This window comes from Denticeps clupeoides, unplaced genomic scaffold (genome assembly GCF_900700375.1).
Source record: "Denticeps clupeoides unplaced genomic scaffold, fDenClu1.1, whole genome shotgun sequence".
Classification (NCBI taxonomy): domain Eukaryota; kingdom Metazoa; phylum Chordata; class Actinopteri; order Clupeiformes; family Denticipitidae; genus Denticeps; species Denticeps clupeoides.
This window is the reverse complement of record NW_021629731.1, coordinates 48138-67092: the sequence shown is the minus strand read 5'-3', so window position 1 is coordinate 67092 and position 18955 is coordinate 48138. Positions and strand designations below refer to the sequence as shown.

The 18955-nt window shown below is 40.5% G+C and overlaps 31 non-coding genes across 31 annotated transcripts; 16 read left to right on the top strand and 15 right to left on the bottom strand.

The window, feature by feature from the left end:
• Positions 1 to 61: 61 nt before the first annotated feature.
• Positions 62 to 134, bottom strand: trnaf-gaa (transfer RNA phenylalanine (anticodon GAA)). Its single transcript has one exon. It is a non-coding gene; the product is annotated as a tRNA-Phe (tRNA).
• A 111-nt stretch (positions 135 to 245) lies between these two features.
• On the top strand, positions 246 to 317 carry trnad-guc (transfer RNA aspartic acid (anticodon GUC)). The gene has a single exon. It is a non-coding gene; the product is annotated as a tRNA-Asp (tRNA).
• Positions 318 to 1023: 706 nt separating this feature from the next.
• On the bottom strand, positions 1024 to 1096 carry trnaf-gaa (transfer RNA phenylalanine (anticodon GAA)). Its single transcript has one exon. It is a non-coding gene; the product is annotated as a tRNA-Phe (tRNA).
• A 111-nt stretch (positions 1097 to 1207) lies between these two features.
• On the top strand, positions 1208 to 1279 carry trnad-guc (transfer RNA aspartic acid (anticodon GUC)). The gene has a single exon. It is a non-coding gene; the product is annotated as a tRNA-Asp (tRNA).
• Positions 1280 to 1985: 706 nt separating this feature from the next.
• trnaf-gaa (transfer RNA phenylalanine (anticodon GAA)) lies at positions 1986 to 2058 on the bottom strand. The gene has a single exon. It is a non-coding gene; the product is annotated as a tRNA-Phe (tRNA).
• A 111-nt stretch (positions 2059 to 2169) lies between these two features.
• trnad-guc (transfer RNA aspartic acid (anticodon GUC)) lies at positions 2170 to 2241 on the top strand. Its single transcript has one exon. It is a non-coding gene; the product is annotated as a tRNA-Asp (tRNA).
• A 706-nt stretch (positions 2242 to 2947) lies between these two features.
• Positions 2948 to 3020, bottom strand: trnaf-gaa (transfer RNA phenylalanine (anticodon GAA)). Its single transcript has one exon. It is a non-coding gene; the product is annotated as a tRNA-Phe (tRNA).
• A 111-nt stretch (positions 3021 to 3131) lies between these two features.
• trnad-guc (transfer RNA aspartic acid (anticodon GUC)) lies at positions 3132 to 3203 on the top strand. The gene has a single exon. It is a non-coding gene; the product is annotated as a tRNA-Asp (tRNA).
• A 706-nt stretch (positions 3204 to 3909) lies between these two features.
• Positions 3910 to 3982, bottom strand: trnaf-gaa (transfer RNA phenylalanine (anticodon GAA)). Its single transcript has one exon. It is a non-coding gene; the product is annotated as a tRNA-Phe (tRNA).
• Positions 3983 to 4093: 111 nt separating this feature from the next.
• trnad-guc (transfer RNA aspartic acid (anticodon GUC)) lies at positions 4094 to 4165 on the top strand. Its single transcript has one exon. It is a non-coding gene; the product is annotated as a tRNA-Asp (tRNA).
• A 297-nt stretch (positions 4166 to 4462) lies between these two features.
• On the bottom strand, positions 4463 to 4535 carry trnaf-gaa (transfer RNA phenylalanine (anticodon GAA)). The gene has a single exon. It is a non-coding gene; the product is annotated as a tRNA-Phe (tRNA).
• A 996-nt stretch (positions 4536 to 5531) lies between these two features.
• Positions 5532 to 5604, bottom strand: trnaf-gaa (transfer RNA phenylalanine (anticodon GAA)). Its single transcript has one exon. It is a non-coding gene; the product is annotated as a tRNA-Phe (tRNA).
• A 111-nt stretch (positions 5605 to 5715) lies between these two features.
• trnad-guc (transfer RNA aspartic acid (anticodon GUC)) lies at positions 5716 to 5787 on the top strand. Its single transcript has one exon. It is a non-coding gene; the product is annotated as a tRNA-Asp (tRNA).
• Positions 5788 to 6493: 706 nt separating this feature from the next.
• Positions 6494 to 6566, bottom strand: trnaf-gaa (transfer RNA phenylalanine (anticodon GAA)). The gene has a single exon. It is a non-coding gene; the product is annotated as a tRNA-Phe (tRNA).
• A 111-nt stretch (positions 6567 to 6677) lies between these two features.
• trnad-guc (transfer RNA aspartic acid (anticodon GUC)) lies at positions 6678 to 6749 on the top strand. Its single transcript has one exon. It is a non-coding gene; the product is annotated as a tRNA-Asp (tRNA).
• A 706-nt stretch (positions 6750 to 7455) lies between these two features.
• Positions 7456 to 7528, bottom strand: trnaf-gaa (transfer RNA phenylalanine (anticodon GAA)). The gene has a single exon. It is a non-coding gene; the product is annotated as a tRNA-Phe (tRNA).
• Positions 7529 to 8742: 1214 nt separating this feature from the next.
• trnad-guc (transfer RNA aspartic acid (anticodon GUC)) lies at positions 8743 to 8814 on the top strand. The gene has a single exon. It is a non-coding gene; the product is annotated as a tRNA-Asp (tRNA).
• Positions 8815 to 9520: 706 nt separating this feature from the next.
• trnaf-gaa (transfer RNA phenylalanine (anticodon GAA)) lies at positions 9521 to 9593 on the bottom strand. Its single transcript has one exon. It is a non-coding gene; the product is annotated as a tRNA-Phe (tRNA).
• Positions 9594 to 9704: 111 nt separating this feature from the next.
• trnad-guc (transfer RNA aspartic acid (anticodon GUC)) lies at positions 9705 to 9776 on the top strand. Its single transcript has one exon. It is a non-coding gene; the product is annotated as a tRNA-Asp (tRNA).
• Positions 9777 to 10627: 851 nt separating this feature from the next.
• Positions 10628 to 10699, top strand: trnad-guc (transfer RNA aspartic acid (anticodon GUC)). The gene has a single exon. It is a non-coding gene; the product is annotated as a tRNA-Asp (tRNA).
• Positions 10700 to 11549: 850 nt separating this feature from the next.
• trnad-guc (transfer RNA aspartic acid (anticodon GUC)) lies at positions 11550 to 11621 on the top strand. Its single transcript has one exon. It is a non-coding gene; the product is annotated as a tRNA-Asp (tRNA).
• Positions 11622 to 12987: 1366 nt separating this feature from the next.
• Positions 12988 to 13060, bottom strand: trnaf-gaa (transfer RNA phenylalanine (anticodon GAA)). Its single transcript has one exon. It is a non-coding gene; the product is annotated as a tRNA-Phe (tRNA).
• Positions 13061 to 13172: 112 nt separating this feature from the next.
• Positions 13173 to 13244, top strand: trnad-guc (transfer RNA aspartic acid (anticodon GUC)). The gene has a single exon. It is a non-coding gene; the product is annotated as a tRNA-Asp (tRNA).
• A 2073-nt stretch (positions 13245 to 15317) lies between these two features.
• trnaf-gaa (transfer RNA phenylalanine (anticodon GAA)) lies at positions 15318 to 15390 on the bottom strand. Its single transcript has one exon. It is a non-coding gene; the product is annotated as a tRNA-Phe (tRNA).
• A 111-nt stretch (positions 15391 to 15501) lies between these two features.
• On the top strand, positions 15502 to 15573 carry trnad-guc (transfer RNA aspartic acid (anticodon GUC)). The gene has a single exon. It is a non-coding gene; the product is annotated as a tRNA-Asp (tRNA).
• A 706-nt stretch (positions 15574 to 16279) lies between these two features.
• trnaf-gaa (transfer RNA phenylalanine (anticodon GAA)) lies at positions 16280 to 16352 on the bottom strand. The gene has a single exon. It is a non-coding gene; the product is annotated as a tRNA-Phe (tRNA).
• Positions 16353 to 16463: 111 nt separating this feature from the next.
• Positions 16464 to 16535, top strand: trnad-guc (transfer RNA aspartic acid (anticodon GUC)). Its single transcript has one exon. It is a non-coding gene; the product is annotated as a tRNA-Asp (tRNA).
• A 706-nt stretch (positions 16536 to 17241) lies between these two features.
• On the bottom strand, positions 17242 to 17314 carry trnaf-gaa (transfer RNA phenylalanine (anticodon GAA)). The gene has a single exon. It is a non-coding gene; the product is annotated as a tRNA-Phe (tRNA).
• A 111-nt stretch (positions 17315 to 17425) lies between these two features.
• On the top strand, positions 17426 to 17497 carry trnad-guc (transfer RNA aspartic acid (anticodon GUC)). Its single transcript has one exon. It is a non-coding gene; the product is annotated as a tRNA-Asp (tRNA).
• A 706-nt stretch (positions 17498 to 18203) lies between these two features.
• trnaf-gaa (transfer RNA phenylalanine (anticodon GAA)) lies at positions 18204 to 18276 on the bottom strand. Its single transcript has one exon. It is a non-coding gene; the product is annotated as a tRNA-Phe (tRNA).
• A 111-nt stretch (positions 18277 to 18387) lies between these two features.
• trnad-guc (transfer RNA aspartic acid (anticodon GUC)) lies at positions 18388 to 18459 on the top strand. The gene has a single exon. It is a non-coding gene; the product is annotated as a tRNA-Asp (tRNA).
• Positions 18460 to 18955: the final 496 nt, after the last annotated feature.

Genomic DNA, 18955 nt, shown 5'->3' with positions numbered 1-18955 from the left:
AGATAAAGCATAGGTCTTTGTTAACAAACCAAAAATTGCATTTACACAGTCCAAACAGCTTTGCCGAAACCCGGGATTGAACCAGGGACCTTTAGATCTTCAGTCTAACGCTCTCCCAACTGAGCTATTTCGGCTCATACCTCATACCTACTATGAAATCAATCTAAATGTCACAAACCACTGTTGCAAGAAACAAACATGCTTGAAGTTCTAAAGACCTATGATAACAAAGAAGCAGGGCCAGCTCCTCGTTAGTATAGTGGTGAGTATCCCCGCCTGTCACGCGGGAGACCGGGGTTCGATTCCCCGACGGGGAGGCGATGCTTTTGTGTTTTTTATTTGCCATTAGAGATTACCTTGATCTCCATTAAAAAAAAAAATCATGTTTTTGAACACAATTAGATTTCTGTTTATGGAACCCAAAGGTTTATGCTTTTTCCAGATAAAACCATTGATACAAGAATGCAGGCCTCTCTTGTCTTGGCACTTCAGGCGTTTTTGTTGGCTTTTTTGAGACCTGGTAATTGTTCTTGCCTGTTTTTATGGAACTAATATATGTAAAATTGTTCCATTGTAACAAAAGAACCCAAAATAGACACAAAAAATAAATTATAGAGGGAAACAAAGAGAAAGAATAAGAAACAAACTCCAGTGAGGGAGGCCAGACCCTGGTAGAAGTAGAAAAGCTGAATGCAGGAACAATGTGAGAGTAGAACCCCCCGAGCAGTTGAGGGGGAAAGAGGCCTCTGTATGAGGTTTGAATCCTTTCTTTTATAATGGACGTTTATCTCACAGAAGTGTTGCAACTGATCAATCAGTTTCTCCTTTGAGGTTTATGCTTTTTCCAGATAAAACCATTGATACAAGAATGCAGGCCTCTCTTGTCTTGGCACTTCAGGCCATTTGTTGGCCTTTTTGAGACCTGGTAATTGTTCTTGCCTGTGAGGGGGAGGTCAGTTTCCAGATAAAGCATAGGTCTTTGTTAACAAACCAAAAATTGCATTTACACAGTCCAAACAGCTTTGCCGAAACCCGGGATTGAACCAGGGACCTTTAGATCTTCAGTCTAACGCTCTCCCAACTGAGCTATTTCGGCTCATACCTCATACCTACTATGAAATCAATCTAAATGTCACAAACCACTGTTGCAAGAAACAAACATGCTTGAAGTTCTAAAGACCTATGATAACAAAGAAGCAGGGCCAGCTCCTCGTTAGTATAGTGGTGAGTATCCCCGCCTGTCACGCGGGAGACCGGGGTTCGATTCCCCGACGGGGAGGCGATGCTTTTGTGTTTTTTATTTGCCATTAGAGATTACCTTGATCTCCATTAAAAAAAAAAATCATGTTTTTGAACACAATTAGATTTCTGTTTATGGAACCCAAAGGTTTATGCTTTTTCCAGATAAAACCATTGATACAAGAATGCAGGCCTCTCTTGTCTTGGCACTTCAGGCGTTTTTGTTGGCTTTTTTGAGACCTGGTAATTGTTCTTGCCTGTTTTTATGGAACTAATATATGTAAAATTGTTCCATTGTAACAAAAGAACCCAAAATAGACACAAAAAATAAATTATAGAGGGAAACAAAGAGAAAGAATAAGAAACAAACTCCAGTGAGGGAGGCCAGACCCTGGTAGAAGTAGAAAAGCTGAATGCAGGAACAATGTGAGAGTAGAACCCCCCGAGCAGTTGAGGGGGAAAGAGGCCTCTGTATGAGGTTTGAATCCTTTCTTTTATAATTGACGTTTATCTCACAGAAGTGTTGCAACTGATCAATCAGTTTCTCCTTTGAGGTTTATGCTTTTTCCAGATAAAACCATTGATACAAGAATGCAGGCCTCTCTTGCCTTGGCACTTCAGGCCATTTGTTGGCCTTTTTGAGACCTGGTAATTGTTCTTGCCTGTGAGGGGGAGGTCAGTTTCCAGATAAAGCATAGGTCTTTGTTAACAAACCAAAAATTACATTTACACAGTCCAAACAGCTTTGCCGAAACCCGGGATTGAACCAGGGACCTTTAGATCTTCAGTCTAACGCTCTCCCAACTGAGCTATTTCGGCTCATACCTCATACCTACTATGAAATCAATCTAAATGTCACAAACCACTGTTGCAAGAAACAAACATGCTTGAAGTTCTAAAGACCTATGATAACAAAGAAGCAGGGCCAGCTCCTCGTTAGTATAGTGGTGAGTATCCCCGCCTGTCACGCGGGAGACCGGGGTTCGATTCCCCGACGGGGAGGCGATGCTTTTGTGTTTTTTATTTGCCATTAGAGATTACCTTGATCTCCATTAAAAAAAAAAATCATGTTTTTGAACACAATTAGATTTCTGTTTATGGAACCCAAAGGTTTATGCTTTTTCCAGATAAAACCATTGATACAAGAATGCAGGCCTCTCTTGTCTTGGCACTTCAGGCGTTTTTGTTGGCTTTTTTGAGACCTGGTAATTGTTCTTGCCTGTTTTTATGGAACTAATATATGTAAAATTGTTCCATTGTAACAAAAGAACCCAAAATAGACACAAAAAATAAATTATAGAGGGAAACAAAGAGAAAGAATAAGAAACAAACTCCAGTGAGGGAGGCCAGACCCTGGTAGAAGTAGAAAAGCTGAATGCAGGAACAATGTGAGAGTAGAACCCCCCGAGCAGTTGAGGGGGAAAGAGGCCTCTGTATGAGGTTTGAATCCTTTCTTTTATAATGGACGTTTATCTCACAGAAGTGTTGCAACTGATCAATCAGTTTCTCCTTTGAGGTTTATGCTTTTTCCAGATAAAACCATTGATACAAGAATGCAGGCCTCTCTTGTCTTGGCACTTCAGGCCATTTGTTGGCCTTTTTGAGACCTGGTAATTGTTCTTGCCTGTGAGGGGGAGGTCAGTTTCCAGATAAAGCATAGGTCTTTGTTAACAAACCAAAAATTGCATTTACACAGTCCAAACAGCTTTGCCGAAACCCGGGATTGAACCAGGGACCTTTAGATCTTCAGTCTAACGCTCTCCCAACTGAGCTATTTCGGCTCATACCTCATACCTACTATGAAATCAATCTAAATGTCACAAACCACTGTTGCAAGAAACAAACATGCTTGAAGTTCTAAAGACCTATGATAACAAAGAAGCAGGGCCAGCTCCTCGTTAGTATAGTGGTGAGTATCCCCGCCTGTCACGCGGGAGACCGGGGTTCGATTCCCCGACGGGGAGGCGATGCTTTTGTGTTTTTTATTTGCCATTAGAGATTACCTTGATCTCCATTAAAAAAAAAAATCATGTTTTTGAACACAATTAGATTTCTGTTTATGGAACCCAAAGGTTTATGCTTTTTCCAGATAAAACCATTGATACAAGAATGCAGGCCTCTCTTGTCTTGGCACTTCAGGCGTTTTTGTTGGCTTTTTTGAGACCTGGTAATTGTTCTTGCCTGTTTTTATGGAACTAATATATGTAAAATTGTTCCATTGTAACAAAAGAACCCAAAATAGACACAAAAAATAAATTATAGAGGGAAACAAAGAGAAAGAATAAGAAACAAACTCCAGTGAGGGAGGCCAGACCCTGGTAGAAGTAGAAAAGCTGAATGCAGGAACAATGTGAGAGTAGAACCCCCCGAGCAGTTGAGGGGGAAAGATGCCTCTGTATGAGGTTTGAATCCTTTCTTTTATAATGGACGTTTATCTCACAGAAGTGTTGCAACTGATCAATCAGTTTCTCCTTTGAGGTTTATGCTTTTTCCAGATAAAACCATTGATACAAGAATGCAGGCCTCTCTTGCCTTGGCACTTCAGGCCATTTGTTGGCCTTTTTGAGACCTGGTAATTGTTCTTGCCTGTGAGGGGGAGGTCAGTTTCCAGATAAAGCATAGGTCTTTGTTAACAAACCAAAAATTGCATTTACACAGTCCAAACAGCTTTGCCGAAACCCGGGATTGAACCAGGGACCTTTAGATCTTCAGTCTAACGCTCTCCCAACTGAGCTATTTCGGCTCATACCTCATACCTACTATGAAATCAATCTAAATGTCACAAACCACTGTTGCAAGAAACAAACATGCTTGAAGTTCTAAAGACCTATGATAACAAAGAAGCAGGGCCAGCTCCTCGTTAGTATAGTGGTGAGTATCCCCGCCTGTCACGCGGGAGACCGGGGTTCGATTCCCCGACGGGGAGGCGATGCTCTTGTGTTTTTTATTTGCCATTAGAGATTACCTTGATCTCCATTAAAAAAAAAAATCATGTTTTTGAACACAATTAGATTTCTGTTTATGGAACCCAAAGGTTTATGCTTTTTCCAGATAAAACCATTGATACAAGAATGCAGGCCTCTCTTGTCTTGGCACTTCAGGCCATTTGTTGGCTTTTTTGAGACCTGGTAATTGTTCTTGCCTGTGAGGAGGAGGTCAATTTCCAGATAAAGCGTAGGTCTTTAACAAACCAAAAATTGCATGTACACAGTCCAAAGAGCTTTGCCGAAACCCGGGATTGAACCAGGGACCTTTAGATCTTCAGTCTAACGCTCTCCCAACTGAGCTATTTCGGCTCATACCTTGTAGCCCTTTCACTTGGCACTAGGTGTTTATTCATGTACAAGGGCCTGCCTTCCACAGTTGGGTTTTTGCTCATGCCTAAACAGAAGATATTATCTGATATTGTGTGCTAAATAAGTGGATTGCTTATTAAATGAGGATTTGGCTTAATAAATTCAGTGAAGAAATATAATTTAGTAAGGCACAATTGACTTTAGTTCACATCTCAATTGAATATGAAATCAATCTAAATGTCACAAACCACTGTTGCAAGAAACAGACATTCTAGAGGGAAACAAAGAGAAACAATAAGAATCAAACTCCAGTGAGGAAGGACAGAGCCTGGAACAATAAGAAAAGACAAATGAATGAACAATGTGAGAGTAGTACCCGGACGGAGCCCTCTGAATGAGGTTTGAACTTGTTTTTTGAACTTATCTGATGTTAGATGGACATTAACAGTCATGGCACAATAGATTTTAAATGATTGAACAGGTTCTAGTTCATAAACACAATAAGAATTCTTTTTATGGAACTAATATATGTAAAATGGTTCCATTATAACAAAAGAACCCAAAATAGACACAAAAAATAAATTATAGAGGGAAACAAAGAGAAAGAATAAGAAACAAACTCCAGTGAGGGAGGCCAGACCCTGGTAGAAGTAGAAAAGCTGAATGCAGGAACAATGTGAGAGTAGAACCCCCCGAGCAGTTGAGGGGGAAAGATGCCTCTGTATGAGGTTTGAATCCTTTCTTTTATAATGGACGTTTATCTCACAGAAGTGTTGCAACTGATCAATCAGTTTCTCCTTTGAGGTTTATGCTTTTTCCAGATAAAACCATTGATACAAGAATGCAGGCCTCTCTTGCCTTGGCACTTCAGGCCATTTGTTGGCCTTTTTGAGACCTGGTAATTGTTCTTGCCTGTGAGGGGGAGGTCAGTTTCCAGATAAAGCATAGGTCTTTGTTAACAAACCAAAAATTGCATTTACACAGTCCAAACAGCTTTGCCGAAACCCGGGATTGAACCAGGGACCTTTAGATCTTCAGTCTAACGCTCTCCCAACTGAGCTATTTCGGCTCACCCCTCATACCTACTATGAAATCAATCTAAATGTCACAAACCACTGTTGCAAGAAACAAACATGCTTGAAGTTCTAAAGACCTATGATAACAAAGAAGCAGGGCCAGCTCCTCGTTAGTATAGTGGTGAGTATCCCCGCCTGTCACGCGGGAGACCGGGGTTCGATTCCCCGACGGGGAGGCGATGCTTTTGTGTTTTTTATTTGCCATTAGAGATTACCTTGATCTCCATAAAAAAAAAAAATCATGTTTTTGAACACAATTAGATTTCTGTTTATGGAACCCAAAGGTTTATGCTTTTTCCAGATAAAACCATTGATACAAGAATGCAGGCCTCTCTTGTCTTGGCACTTCAGGCGTTTTTGTTGGCTTTTTTGAGACCTGGTAATTGTTCTTGACTGTTTTTATGGAACTAATATATGTAAAATTGTTCCATTGTAACAAAAGAACCCAAAATAGACACAAAAAATAAATTATAGAGGGAAACAAAGAGAAAGAATAAGAAACAAACTCCAGTGAGGGAGGCCAGACCCTGGTAGAAGTAGAAAAGCTGAATGCAGGAACAATGTGAGAGTAGAACCCCCCGAGCAGTTGAGGGGGAAAGAGGCCTCTGCATGAGGTTTGAATCCTTTCTTTTATAATGGACGTTTATCTCACAGAAGTGTTGCAACTGATCAATCAGTTTCTCCTTTGAGGTTTATGCTTTTTCCAGATAAAACCATTGATACAAGAATGCAGGCCGCTCTTGTCTTGGCACTTCAGGCCATTTGTTGGCCTTTTTGAGACCTGGTAATTGTTCTTGCCTGTGAGGGGGAGGTCAGTTTCCAGATAAAGCATAGGTCTTTGTTAACAAACCAAAAATTACATTTACACAGTCCAAACAGCTTTGCCGAAACCCGGGATTGAACCAGGGACCTTTAGATCTTCAGTCTAACGCTCTCCCAACTGAGCTATTTCGGCTCATACCTCATACCTACTATGAAATCAATCTAAATGTCACAAACCACTGTTGCAAGAAACAAACATGCTTGAAGTTCTAAAGACCTATGATAACAAAGAAGCAGGGCCAGCTCCTCGTTAGTATAGTGGTGAGTATCCCCGCCTGTCACGCGGGAGACCGGGGTTCGATTCCCCGACGGGGAGGCGATGCTTTTGTGTTTTTTATTTGCCATTAGAGATTACCTTGATCTCCATTAAAAAAAAAAATCATGTTTTTGAACACAATTAGATTTCTGTTTATGGAACCCAAAGGTTTATGCTTTTTCCAGATAAAACCATTGATACAAGAATGCAGGCCTCTCTTGTCTTGGCACTTCAGGCGTTTTTGTTGTCTTTTTTGAGACCTGGTAATTGTTCTTGCCTGTTTTTATGGAACTAATATATGTAAAATTGTTCCATTGTAACAAAAGAACCCAAAATAGACACAAAAAATAAATTATAGAGGGAAACAAAGAGAAAGAATAAGAAACAAACTCCAGTGAGGGAGGCCAGACCCTGGTAGAAGTAGAAAAGCTGAATGCAGGAACAATGTGAGAGTAGAACCCCCCGAGCAGTTGAGGGGGAAAGAGGCCTCTGTATGAGGTTTGAATCCTTTCTTTTATAATGGACGTTTATCTCACAGAAGTGTTGCAACTGATCAATCAGTTTCTCCTTTGAGGTTTATGCTTTTTCCAGATAAAACCATTGATACAAGAATGCAGGCCTCTCTTGTCTTGGCATTTCAGGCCATTTGTTGGCCTTTTTGAGACCTGGTAATTGTTCTTGCCTGTGAGGGGGAGGTCAGTTTCCAGATAAAGCATAGGTCTTTGTTAACAAACCAAAAATTGCATTTACACAGTCCAAACAGCTTTGCCGAAACCCGGGATTGAACCAGGGACCTTTAGATCTTCAGTCTAACGCTCTCCCAACTGAGCTATTTCGGCTCATACCTCATACCTACTATGAAATCAATCTAAATGTCACAAACCACTGTTGCAAGAAACAAACATGCTTGAAGTTCTAAAGACCTATGATAACAAAGAAGCAGGGCCAGCTTCTCGTTAGTATAGTGGTGAGTATCCCCACCTGTCACGCGGGAGACCGGGGTTCGATTCTCTGACAGCGAGGCGATGCTCTTGTGTTTTTCATTTGCCATTAGAGATTACCTTGATCTCCATTATAAAAAAAAATCTTGTTTTTGAACACAATTAGATTTCTGTTTATGGAACCCAAAGATTTACAATTGTTCCATTGTAAGAAAAATTCTAGAGGGAAACAAAGAGAAAGAATAAGAATCAAACTCCAGTGAGGAAGGACAGAGCCTGGAACAATAAGAAAAGATGAATGAATGAACAATGTGAGAGCCCTCTGAATGAGGTTTGAACTTGTTTTTTGAAATTATCTGATGTTCGATGGACATTAACAGTCATGGCACAATAGATTATAAATGATTGAACAGGTTCTAGTTCATAAACACAATAAGAATTCTTTTTATAGAACTAATATATGTAAAATGGTTCCATTGTAACAAAAGAACCCAAAATAGACACCAAAAATAAATTATAGAGAGAAACAAAGAGAAAGAATAAGAAACATACTCCAGTGAGGGAGGCCAGACCCTGGTAGAAGTAGAAAAGCTGAATGCAGGAACAATGTGAGAGTAGAACCCCCCGAGCAGTTGAGGGGGAAAGAGGCCTCTGAATGAGGTTTGAATCCTTTCTTTTATAATGGATGTTTATCTCACAGAAGTGTTGCAACTGATCAATCAGTTTCTCCTTTGAGGTTTATGCTTTTTCCAGATAAAACCATTGATACAAGAATGCAGGCCTCTCTTGTCTTGGCACTTCAGGCCATTTGTTGGCCTTTTTGAGACCTGGTAATTGTTCTTGCCTGTGAGGGGGAGGTCAGTTTCCAGATAAAGCATAGGTCTTTGTTAACAAACCAAAAATTGCATTTACACAGTCCAAACAGCTTTGCCGAAACCCGGGATTGAACCAGGGACCTTTAGATCTTCAGTCTAACGCCCTCCCAACTGAGCTATTTCGGCTCATACCTCAGACCTACTATGAAATCAATCTAAATGTCACAAACCACTGTTGCAAGAAACAAACATGCTTGAAGTTCTAAAGACCTATGATAACAAAGAAGCAGGGCCAGCTCCTCGTTAGTATAGTGGTGAGTATCCCCGCCTGTCACGCGGGAGACCGGGGTTCGATTCCCCGACGGGGAGGCGATGCTTTTGTGTTTTTTATTTGCCATTAGAGATTACCTTGATCTCCATTAAAAAAAAAAATCATGTTTTTGAACACAATTAGATTTCTGTTTATGGAACCCAAAGGTTTATGCTTTTTCCAGATAAAACCATTGATACAAGAATGCAGGCCTCTCTTGTCTTGGCACTTCAGGCGTTTTTGTTGGCTTTTTTGAGACCTGGTAATTGTTCTTGCCTGTTTTTATGGAACTAATATATGTAAAATTGTTCCATTGTAACAAAAGAACCCAAAATAGACACAAAAAATAAATTATAGAGGGAAACAAAGAGAAAGAATAAGAAACAAACTCCAGTGAGGGAGGCCAGACCCTGGTAGAAGTAGAAAAGCTGAATGCAGGAACAATGTGAGAGTAGAACCCCCCGAGCAGTTGAGGGGGAAAGAGGCCTCTGTATGAGGTTTGAATCCTTTCTTTTATAATGGACGTTTATCTCACAGAAGTGTTGCAACTGATCAATCAGTTTCTCCTTTGAGGTTTATGCTTTTTCCAGATAAAACCATTGATACAAGAATGCAGGCCTCTCTTGCCTTGGCACTTCAGGCCATTTGTTGGCCTTTTTGAGACCTGGTAATTGTTCTTGCCTGTGAGGGGGAGGTCAGTTTCCAGATAAAGCATAGGTCTTTGTTAACAAACCAAAAATTGCATTTACACAGTCCAAACAGCTTTGCCGAAACCCGGGATTGAACCAGGGACCTTTAGATCTTCAGTCTAACGCTCTCCCAACTGAGCTATTTCGGCTCACCCCTCATACCTACTATGAAATCAATCTAAATGTCACAAACCACTGTTGCAAGAAACAAACATGCTTGAAGTTCTAAAGACCTATGATAACAAGGAAGCAGGGCCAGCTCCTCGTTAGTATAGTGGTGAGTATCCCCGCCTGTCACGCGGGAGACCGGGGTTCGATTCCCCGACGGGGAGGCGATGCTTTTGTGTTTTTTATTTGCCATTAGAGATTACCTTGATCTCCATTAAAAAAAAAATTCATGTTTTTGAACACAATTAGATTTCTGTTTATGGAACCCAAAGGTTTATGCTTTTTCCAGATAAAACCATTGATACAAGAATGCAGGCCTCTCTTGTCTTGGCACTTCAGGCGTTTTTGTTGGCTTTTTTGAGACCTGGTAATTGTTCTTGCCTGTTTTTATGGAACTAATATATGTAAAATTGTTCCATTGTAACAAAAGAACCCAAAATAGACACAAAAAATAAATTATAGAGGGAAACAAAGAGAAAGAATAAGAAACAAACTCCAGTGAGGGAGGCCAGACCCTGGTAGAAGTAGAAAAGCTGAATGCAGGAACAATGTGAGAGTAGAACCCCCCGAGCAGTTGAGGGGGAAAGAGGCCTCTGTATGAGGTTTGAATCCTTTCTTTTATAATGGACGTTTATCTCACAGAAGTGTTGCAACTGATCAATCAGTTTCTCCTTTGAGGTTTATGCTTTTTCCAGATAAAACCATTGATACAAGAATGCAGGCCTCTCTTGTCTTGGCACTTTAGGCCATTTGTTGGCCTTTTTGAGACCTGGTAATTGTTCTTGCCTGTGAGGGGGAGGTCAGTTTCCAGATAAAGCATAGGTCTTTGTTAACAAACCAAAAAATGCATTTACACAGTCCAAACAGCTTCAGTCTAACGCACTCCCAACTGAGCTATTTCGGCTCATACCTCATACCTACTATGAAATCAATCTAAATGTCACAAACCACTGTTGCAAGAAACAAACATGCTTGAAGTTCTAAAGACCTATGATAACAAAGAAGCAGGGCCAGCTCCTCGTTAGTATAGTGGTGAGTATCCCCGCCTGTCACGCGGGAGACCGGGGTTCGATTCCCCGACGGGGAGGCGATGCTCTTGTGTTTTTTATTTGCCATTAGAGATTACCTTGATCTCCATTAAAAAAAAAATAATGTTTTTGAACACAATTAGATTTCTGTTTATGGAACCCAAAGGTTTATGCTTTTTCCAGATAAAACCATTGATACAAGAATGCAGGCCTCTCTTGTCTTGGCACTTCAGGCCATTTTTTGGCTTTTTTGAGACCTGGTAATTGTTCTTGCCGGTTTTTATGGAACTAATATATGTAAAATTGTTCCATTGTAACAAAAGAACCCAAAATAGACACAAAAAATAAATTATAGAGGGAAACAAAGAGAAAGAATAAGAAACAAACTCCAGTGAGGGAGGCCAGACCCTGGTAGAAGTAGAAAAGCTGAATGCAGGAACAATGTGAGAGTAGAACCCCCCGAGCAGTTGAGGGGGAAAGATGCCTCTGTATGAGGTTTGAATCCTTTCTTTTATAATGGACGTTTATCTCACAGAAGTGTTGCAACTGATCAATCAGTTTCTCCTTTGAGGTTTATGCTTTTTCCAGATAAAACCATTGATACAAGAATGCAGGCCTCTCTTGCCTTGGCACTTCAGGCCATTTGTTGGCCTTTTTGAGACCTAGGTAATTGTTCTTGCCTGTGAGGGGGAGGTCAGTTTCCAGATAAAGCATAGGTCTTTGTTAACAAACCAAAAAATGCATTTACACAGTCCAAACAGCTTCAGTCTAACGCTCTCCCAACTGAGCTATTTCGGCTCATACCTCATACCTACTATGAAATCAATCTAAATGTCACAAACCACTGTTGCAAGAAACAAACATGCTTGAAGTTCTAAAGACCTATGATAACAAAGAAGCAGGGCCAGCTCCTCGTTAGTATAGTGGTGAGTATCCCCGCCTGTCACGCGGGAGACCGGGGTTCGATTCCCCGACGGGGAGGCGATGCTCTTGTGTTTTTTATTTGCCATTAGAGATTACCTTGATCTCCATTAAAAAAAAAAATCATGTTTTTGAACACAATTAGATTTCTGTTTATGGAACCCAAAGGTTTATGCTTTTTCCAGATAAAACCATTGATACAAGAATGCAGGCCTCTCTTGTCTTGGCACTTCAGGCCATTTGTTGGCTTTTTTGAGACCTGGTAATTGTTCTTGCCTGTGAGGAGGAGGTCAATTTCCAGATAAAGCGTAGGTCTTTAACAAACCAAAAATTGCATGTACACAGTCCAAAGAGCTTTGCCGAAACCCGGGATTGAACCAGGGATCTTTAGATCTTCAGTCTAACGCTCTCCCAACTGAGCTATTTCGGCTCATACCTTGTAGCCCTTTCACTTGGCACTAGGTGTTTATTCATGTACAAGGGCCTGCCTTCCACAGTTGGGTTTTTGCTCATGCCTAAACAGAAGATATTATCTGATATTGTGTGCTAAATAAGTGGATTGCTTATTAAATGAGGATTTGGCTTAATAAATTCAGTGAAGAAATATAATTTAGTAAGGCACAATTGACTTTAGTTCACATCTCAATTGACTATGAAATCAATCTAAATGTCACAAACCACTGTTGCAAGAAACAGACATTCTAGAGGGAAACAAAGAGAAACAATAAGAATCAAACTCCAGTGAGGAAGGACAGAGCCTGGAACAATAAGAAAAGACAAATGAATGAACAATGTGAGAGTAGTACCCGGACGGAGCCCTCTGAATGAGGTTTGAACTTGTTTTTTGAACTTATCTGATGTTAGATGGACATTAACAGTCATGGCACAATAGATTTTAAATGATTGAACAGGTTCTAGTTCATAAACACAATAAGAATTCTTTTTATGGAACTAAAATATGTAAAATGGTTCCATTATAACAAAAGAACCCAAAATAGACACAAAAAATAAATTATAGAGGGAAACAAAGAGAAAGAATAAGAAACAAACTCCAGTGAGGGAGGCCAGACCCTGGTAGAAGTAGAAAAGCTGAATGCAGGAACAATGTGAGAGTAGAACCCCCCGAGCAGTTGAGGGGGAAAGAGGCCTCTGTATGAGGTTTGAATCCTTTCTTTTATAATGGACGTTTATCTCACAGAAGTGTTGCAACTGATCAATCAGTTTCTCCTTTGAGGTTTATGCTTTTTCCAGATAAAACCATTGATACAAGAATGCAGGCCTCTCTTGTCTTGGCACTTCAGGCCATTTGTTGGCCTTTTTGAGACCTGGTAATTGTTCTTGCCTGTGAGGGGGAGGTCAGTTTCCAGATAAAGCATAGGTCTTTGTTAACAAACCAAAAATTGCATTTACACAGTCCAAACAGCTTTGCCGAAACCCGGGATTGAACCAGGGACCTTTAGATCTTCAGTCTAACGCTCTCCCAACTGAGCTATTTCGGCTCATACCCTCATACCTACTATGAAATCAATCTAAATGTCACAAACCACTGTTGCAAGAAACAAACATGCTTGAAGTTCTAAAGACCTATGATAACAAAGAAGCAGGGCCAGCTCCTCGTTAGTATAGTGGTGAGTATCCCCGCCTGTCACGCGGGAGACCGGGGTTCGATTCCCCGACGGGGAGGCGATGCTTTTGTGTTTTTTATTTGCCATTAGAGATTACCTTGATCTCCATTAAAAAAAAAATCATGTTTTTGAACACAATTAGATTTCTGTTTATGGAACCCAAAGGTTTATGCTTTTTCCAGATAAAACCATTGATACAAGAATGCAGGCCTCTCTTGTCTTGGCACTTCAGGCGTTTTTGTTGGCTTTTTTGAGACCTGGTAATTGTTCTTGCCTGTTTTTATGGAACTAATATATGTAAAATTGTTCCATTGTAACAAAAGAACCCAAAATAGACACAAAAAATAAATTATAGAGGGAAACAAAGAGAAAGAATAAGAAACAAACTCCAGTGAGGGAGGCCAGACCCTGGTAGAAGTAGAAAAGCTGAATGCAGGAACAATGTGAGAGTAGAACCCCCCGAGCAGTTGAGGGGGAAAGAGGCCTCTGTATGAGGTTTGAATCCTTTCTTTTATAATGGACGTTTATCTCACAGAAGTGTTGCAACTGATCAATCAGTTTGTCCTTTGAGGTTTATGCTTTTTCCAGATAAAACCATTGATACAAGAATGCAGGCCGCTCTTGTCTTGGCACTTCAGGCGTTTTTGTTGGCTTTTTTGAGACCTGGTAATTGTTCTTGCCTGTTTTTATGGAACTAATATATGTAAAATTGTTCCATTGTAACAAAAGAACCCAAAATAGACACAAAAAATAAATTATAGAGGGAAACAAAGAGAAAGAATTAGAAACAAACTCCAGTGAGGGAGGCCAGACCCTGGTAGAAGTAGAAAAGCTGAATGCAGGAACAATGTGAGAGTAGAACCCCCCGAGCAGTTGAGGGGGAAAGAGGCCTCTGTATGAGGTTTGAATCCTTTCTTTTATAATGGACGTTTATCTCACAGAAGTGTTGCAACTGATCAATCAGTTTCTCCTTTGAGGTTTATGCTTTTTCCAGATAAAACCATTGATACAAGAATGCAGGCCGCTCTTGTCTTGGCACTTCAGGCCATTTGTTGGCCTTTTTGAGACCTGGTAATTGTTCTTGCCTGTGAGGGGGAGGTCAGTTTCCAGATAAAGCATAGGTCTTTGTTAACAAACCAAAAATTACATTTACACAGTCCAAACAGCTTTGCCGAAACCCGGTATTGAACCAGGGACCTTTAGATCTTCAGTCTAACGCTCTCCCAACTGAGCTATTTCGGCTCATACCTCATACCTACTATGAAATCAATCTAAATGTCACAAACCACTGTTGCAAGAAACAAACATGCTTGAAGTTCTAAAGACCTATGATAACAAAGAAGCAGGGCCAGCTCCTCGTTAGTATAGTGGTGAGTATCCCCGCCTGTCACGCGGGAGACCGGGGTTCGATTTCCCGACGGGGAGGCGATGCTTTTGTGTTTTTTATTTGCCATTAGAGATTACCTTGATCTCCATTAAAAAAAAAAATCATGTTTTTGAACACAATTAGATTTCTGTTTATGGAACCCAAAGGTTTATGCTTTTTCCAGATAAAACCATTGATACAAGAATGCAGGCCTCTCTTGTCTTGGCACTTCAGGCGTTTTTGTTGGCTTTTTTGAGACCTGGTAATTGTTCTTGCCTGTTTTTATGGAACTAATATATGTAAAATTGTTCCATTGTAACAAAAGAACCCAAAATAGACACAAAAAATAAATTATAGAGGGAAACAAAGAGAAAGAATAAGAAACAAACTCCAGTGAGGGAGGCCAGACCCTGGTAGAAGTAGAAAAGCTGAATGCAGGAACAATGTGAGAGTAGAACCCCCCGAGCAGTTGAGGGGGAAAGAGGCCTCTGTATGAGGTTTGAATCCTTTCTTTTATAATGGACGTTTATCTCACAGAAGTGTTGCAACTGATCAATCAGTTTCTCCTTTGAGGTTTATGCTTTTTCCAGATAAAACCATTGATACAAGAATGCAGGCCGCTCTTGTCTTGGCACTTCAGGCCATTTGTTGGCCTTTTTGAGACCTGGTAATTGTTCTTGCCTGTGAGGGGGAGGTCAGTTTCCAGATAAAGCATAGGTCTTTGTTAACAAACCAAAAATTACATTTACACAGTCCAAACAGCTTTGCCGAAACCCGGGATTGAACCAGGGACCTTTAGATCTTCAGTCTAACGCTCTCCCAACTGAGCTATTTCGGCTCATACCTCATACCTACTATGAAATCAATCTAAATGTCACAAACCACTGTTGCAAGAAACAAACATGCTTGAAGTTCTAAAGACCTATGATAACAAAGAAGCAGGGCCAGCTCCTCGTTAGTATAGTGGTGAGTATCCCCGCCTGTCACGCGGGAGACCGGGGTTCGATTCCCCGACGGGGAGGCGATGCTTTTGTGTTTTTTATTTGCCATTAGAGATTACCTTGATCTCCATTAAAAAAAAAAATCATGTTTTTGAACACAATTAGATTTCTGTTTATGGAACCCAAAGGTTTATGCTTTTTCCAGATAAAACCATTGATACAAGAATGCAGGCCTCTCTTGTCTTGGCACTTCAGGCGTTTTTGTTGGCTTTTTTGAGACCTGGTAATTGTTCTTGCCTGTTTTTATGGAACTAATATATGTAAAATTGTTCCATTGTAACAAAAGAACCCAAAATAGACACAAAAAATAAATTATAGAGGGAAACAAAGAGAAAGAATAAGAAACAAACTCCAGTGAGGGAGGCCAGACCCTGGTAGAAGTAGAAAAGCTGAATGCAGGAACAATGTGAGAGTAGAACCCCCCGAGCAGTTGAGGGGGAAAGAGGCCTCTGTATGAGGTTTGAATCCTTTCTTTTATAATGGACGTTTATCTCACAGAAGTGTTGCAACTGATCAATCAGTTTCTCCTTTGAGGTTTATGCTTTTTCCAGATAAAACCATTGATACAAGAATGCAGGCCTCTCTTGTCTTGGCACTTCAGGCCATTTGTTGGCCTTTTTGAGACCTGGTAATTGTTCTTGCCTGTGAGGGGGAGGTCAGTTTCCAGATAAAGCATAGGTCTTTGTTAACAAACCAAAAATTGCATTTACACAGTCCAAACAGCTTTGCCGAAACCCGGGATTGAACCAGGGACCTTTAGATCTTCAGTCTAACGCTCTCCCAACTGAGCTATTTCGGCTCACCCCTCATACCTACTATGAAATCAATCTAAATGTCACAAACCACTGTTGCAAGAAACAAACATGCTTGAAGTTCTAAAGACCTATGATAACAAAGAAGCAGGGCCAGCTCCTCGTTAGTATAGTGGTGAGTATCCCCGCCTGTCACGCGGGAGACCGGGGTTCGATTCCCCGACGGGGAGGCGATGCTTTTGTGTTTTTTATTTGCCATTAGAGATTACCTTAATCTCCATTAAAAAAAAAAATCATGTTTTTGAACACAATTAGATTTCTGTTTATGGAACCCAAAGGTTTATGCTTTTTCCAGATAAAACCATTGATACAAGAATGCAGGCCTCTCTTGTCTTGGCACTTCAGGCGTTTTTGTTGGCTTTTTTGAGACCTGGTAATTGTTCTTGCCTGTTTTTATGGAACTAATATATGTAAAATTGTTCCATTGTAACAAAAGAACCCAAAATAGACACAAAAAATAAATTATAGAGGGAAACAAAGAGAAAGAATAAGAAACAAACTCCAGTGAGGGAGGCCAGACCCTGGTAGAAGTAGAAAAGCTGAATGCAGGAACAATGTGAGAGTAGAACCCCCCGAGCAGTTGAGGGGGAAAGAGGCCTCTGTATGAGGTTTGAATCCTTTCTTTTATAATGGACGTTTATCTCACAGAAGTGTTGCAACTGATCAATCAGTTTCTCCTTTGAGGTTTATGCTTTTTCCAGATAAAACCATTGATACAAGAATGCAGGCCGCTCTTGTGTTGGCACTTCAGGCCATTTGTTGGCCTTTTTGAGACCTGGTAATTGTTCTTGCCTGTGAGGGGGAGGTCAGTTTCCAGATAAAGCATAGGTCTTTGTTAACAAACCAAAAATTACATTTACACAGTCCAAACAGCTTTGCCGAAACCCGGGATTGAACCAGGGACCTTTAGATCTTCAGTCTAACGCTCTCCCAACTGAGCTATTTCGGCTCATACGTCATACCTACTATGAAATCAATCTAAATGTCACAAACCACTGTTGCAAGAAACAAACATGCTTGAAGTTCTAAAGACCTATGATAACAAAGAAGCAGGGCCAGCTCCTCGTTAGTATAGTGGTGAGTATCCCCGCCTGTCACGCGGGAGACCGGGGTTCGATTCCCCGACGGGGAGGCGATGCTTTTGTGTTTTTTATTTGCCATTAGAGATTACCTTGATCTCCATTAAAAAAAAAAATCATGTTTTTGAACACAATTAGATTTCTGTTTATGGAACCCAAAGGTTTATGCTTTTTCCAGATAAAACCATTGATACAAGAATGCAGGCCTCTCTTGTCTTGGCACTTCAGGCGTTTTTGTTGGCTTTTTTGAGACCTGGTAATTGTTCTTGCCTGTTTTTATGGAACTAATATATGTAAAATTGTTCCATTGTAACAAAAGAACCCAAAATAGACACAAAAAATAAATTATAGAGGGAAACAAAGAGAAAGAATAAGAAACAAACTCCAGTGAGGGAGGCCAGACCCTGGTAGAAGTAGAAAAGCTGAATGCAGGAACAATGTGAGAGTAGAACCCCCCGAGCAGTTGAGGGGGAAAGAGGCCTCTGTATGAGGTTTGAATCCTTTCTTTTATAATGGACGTTTATCTCACAGAAGTGTTGCAACTGATCAATCAGTTTCTCCTTTGAGGTTTATGCTTTTTCCAGATAAAACCATTGATACAAGAATGCAGGCCGCTCTTGTCTTGGCACTTCAGGCCATTTGTTGGCCTTTTTGAGACCTGGTAATTGTTCTTGCCTGTGAGGGGGAGGTCAGTTTCCAGATAAAGCATAGGTCTTTGTTAACAAACCAAAAATTACATTTACACAGTCCAAACAGCTTTGCCGAAACCTGGGATTGAACCAGGGACCTTTAGATCTTCAGTCTAACGCTCTCCCAACTGAGCTATTTCGGCTCATACCTCATACCTACTATGAAATCAATCTAAATGTCACAAACCACTGTTGCAAGAAACAAACATGCTTGAAGTTCTAAAGACCTATGATAACAAAGAAGCAGGGCCAGCTCCTCGTTAGTATAGTGGTGAGTATCCCCGCCTGTCACGCGGGAGACCGGGGTTCGATTCCCCGACGGGGAGGCGATGCTTTTGTGTTTTTTATTTGCCATTAGAGATTACCTTGATCTCCATTAAAAAAAAAAATCATGTTTTTGAACACAATTAGATTTCTGTTTATGGAACCCAAAGGTTTATGCTTTTTCCAGATAAAACCATTGATACAAGAATGCAGGCCTCTCTTGTCTTGGCACTTCAGGCGTTTTTGTTGGCTTTTTTGAGACCTGGTAATTGTTCTTGCCTGTTTTTATGGAACTAATATATGTAAAATTGTTCCATTGTAACAAAAGAACCCAAAATAGACACAAAAAATAAATTATAGAGGGAAACAAAGAGAAAGAATAAGAAACAAACTCCAGTGAGGGAGGCCAGACCCTGGTAGAAGTAGAAAAGCTGAATGCAGGAACAATGTGAGAGTAGAACCCCCCGAGCAGTTGAGGGGGAAAGAGGCCTCTGTATGAGGTTTGAATCCTTTCTTTTATAATGGACGTTTATCTCACAGAAGTGTTGCAACTGATCA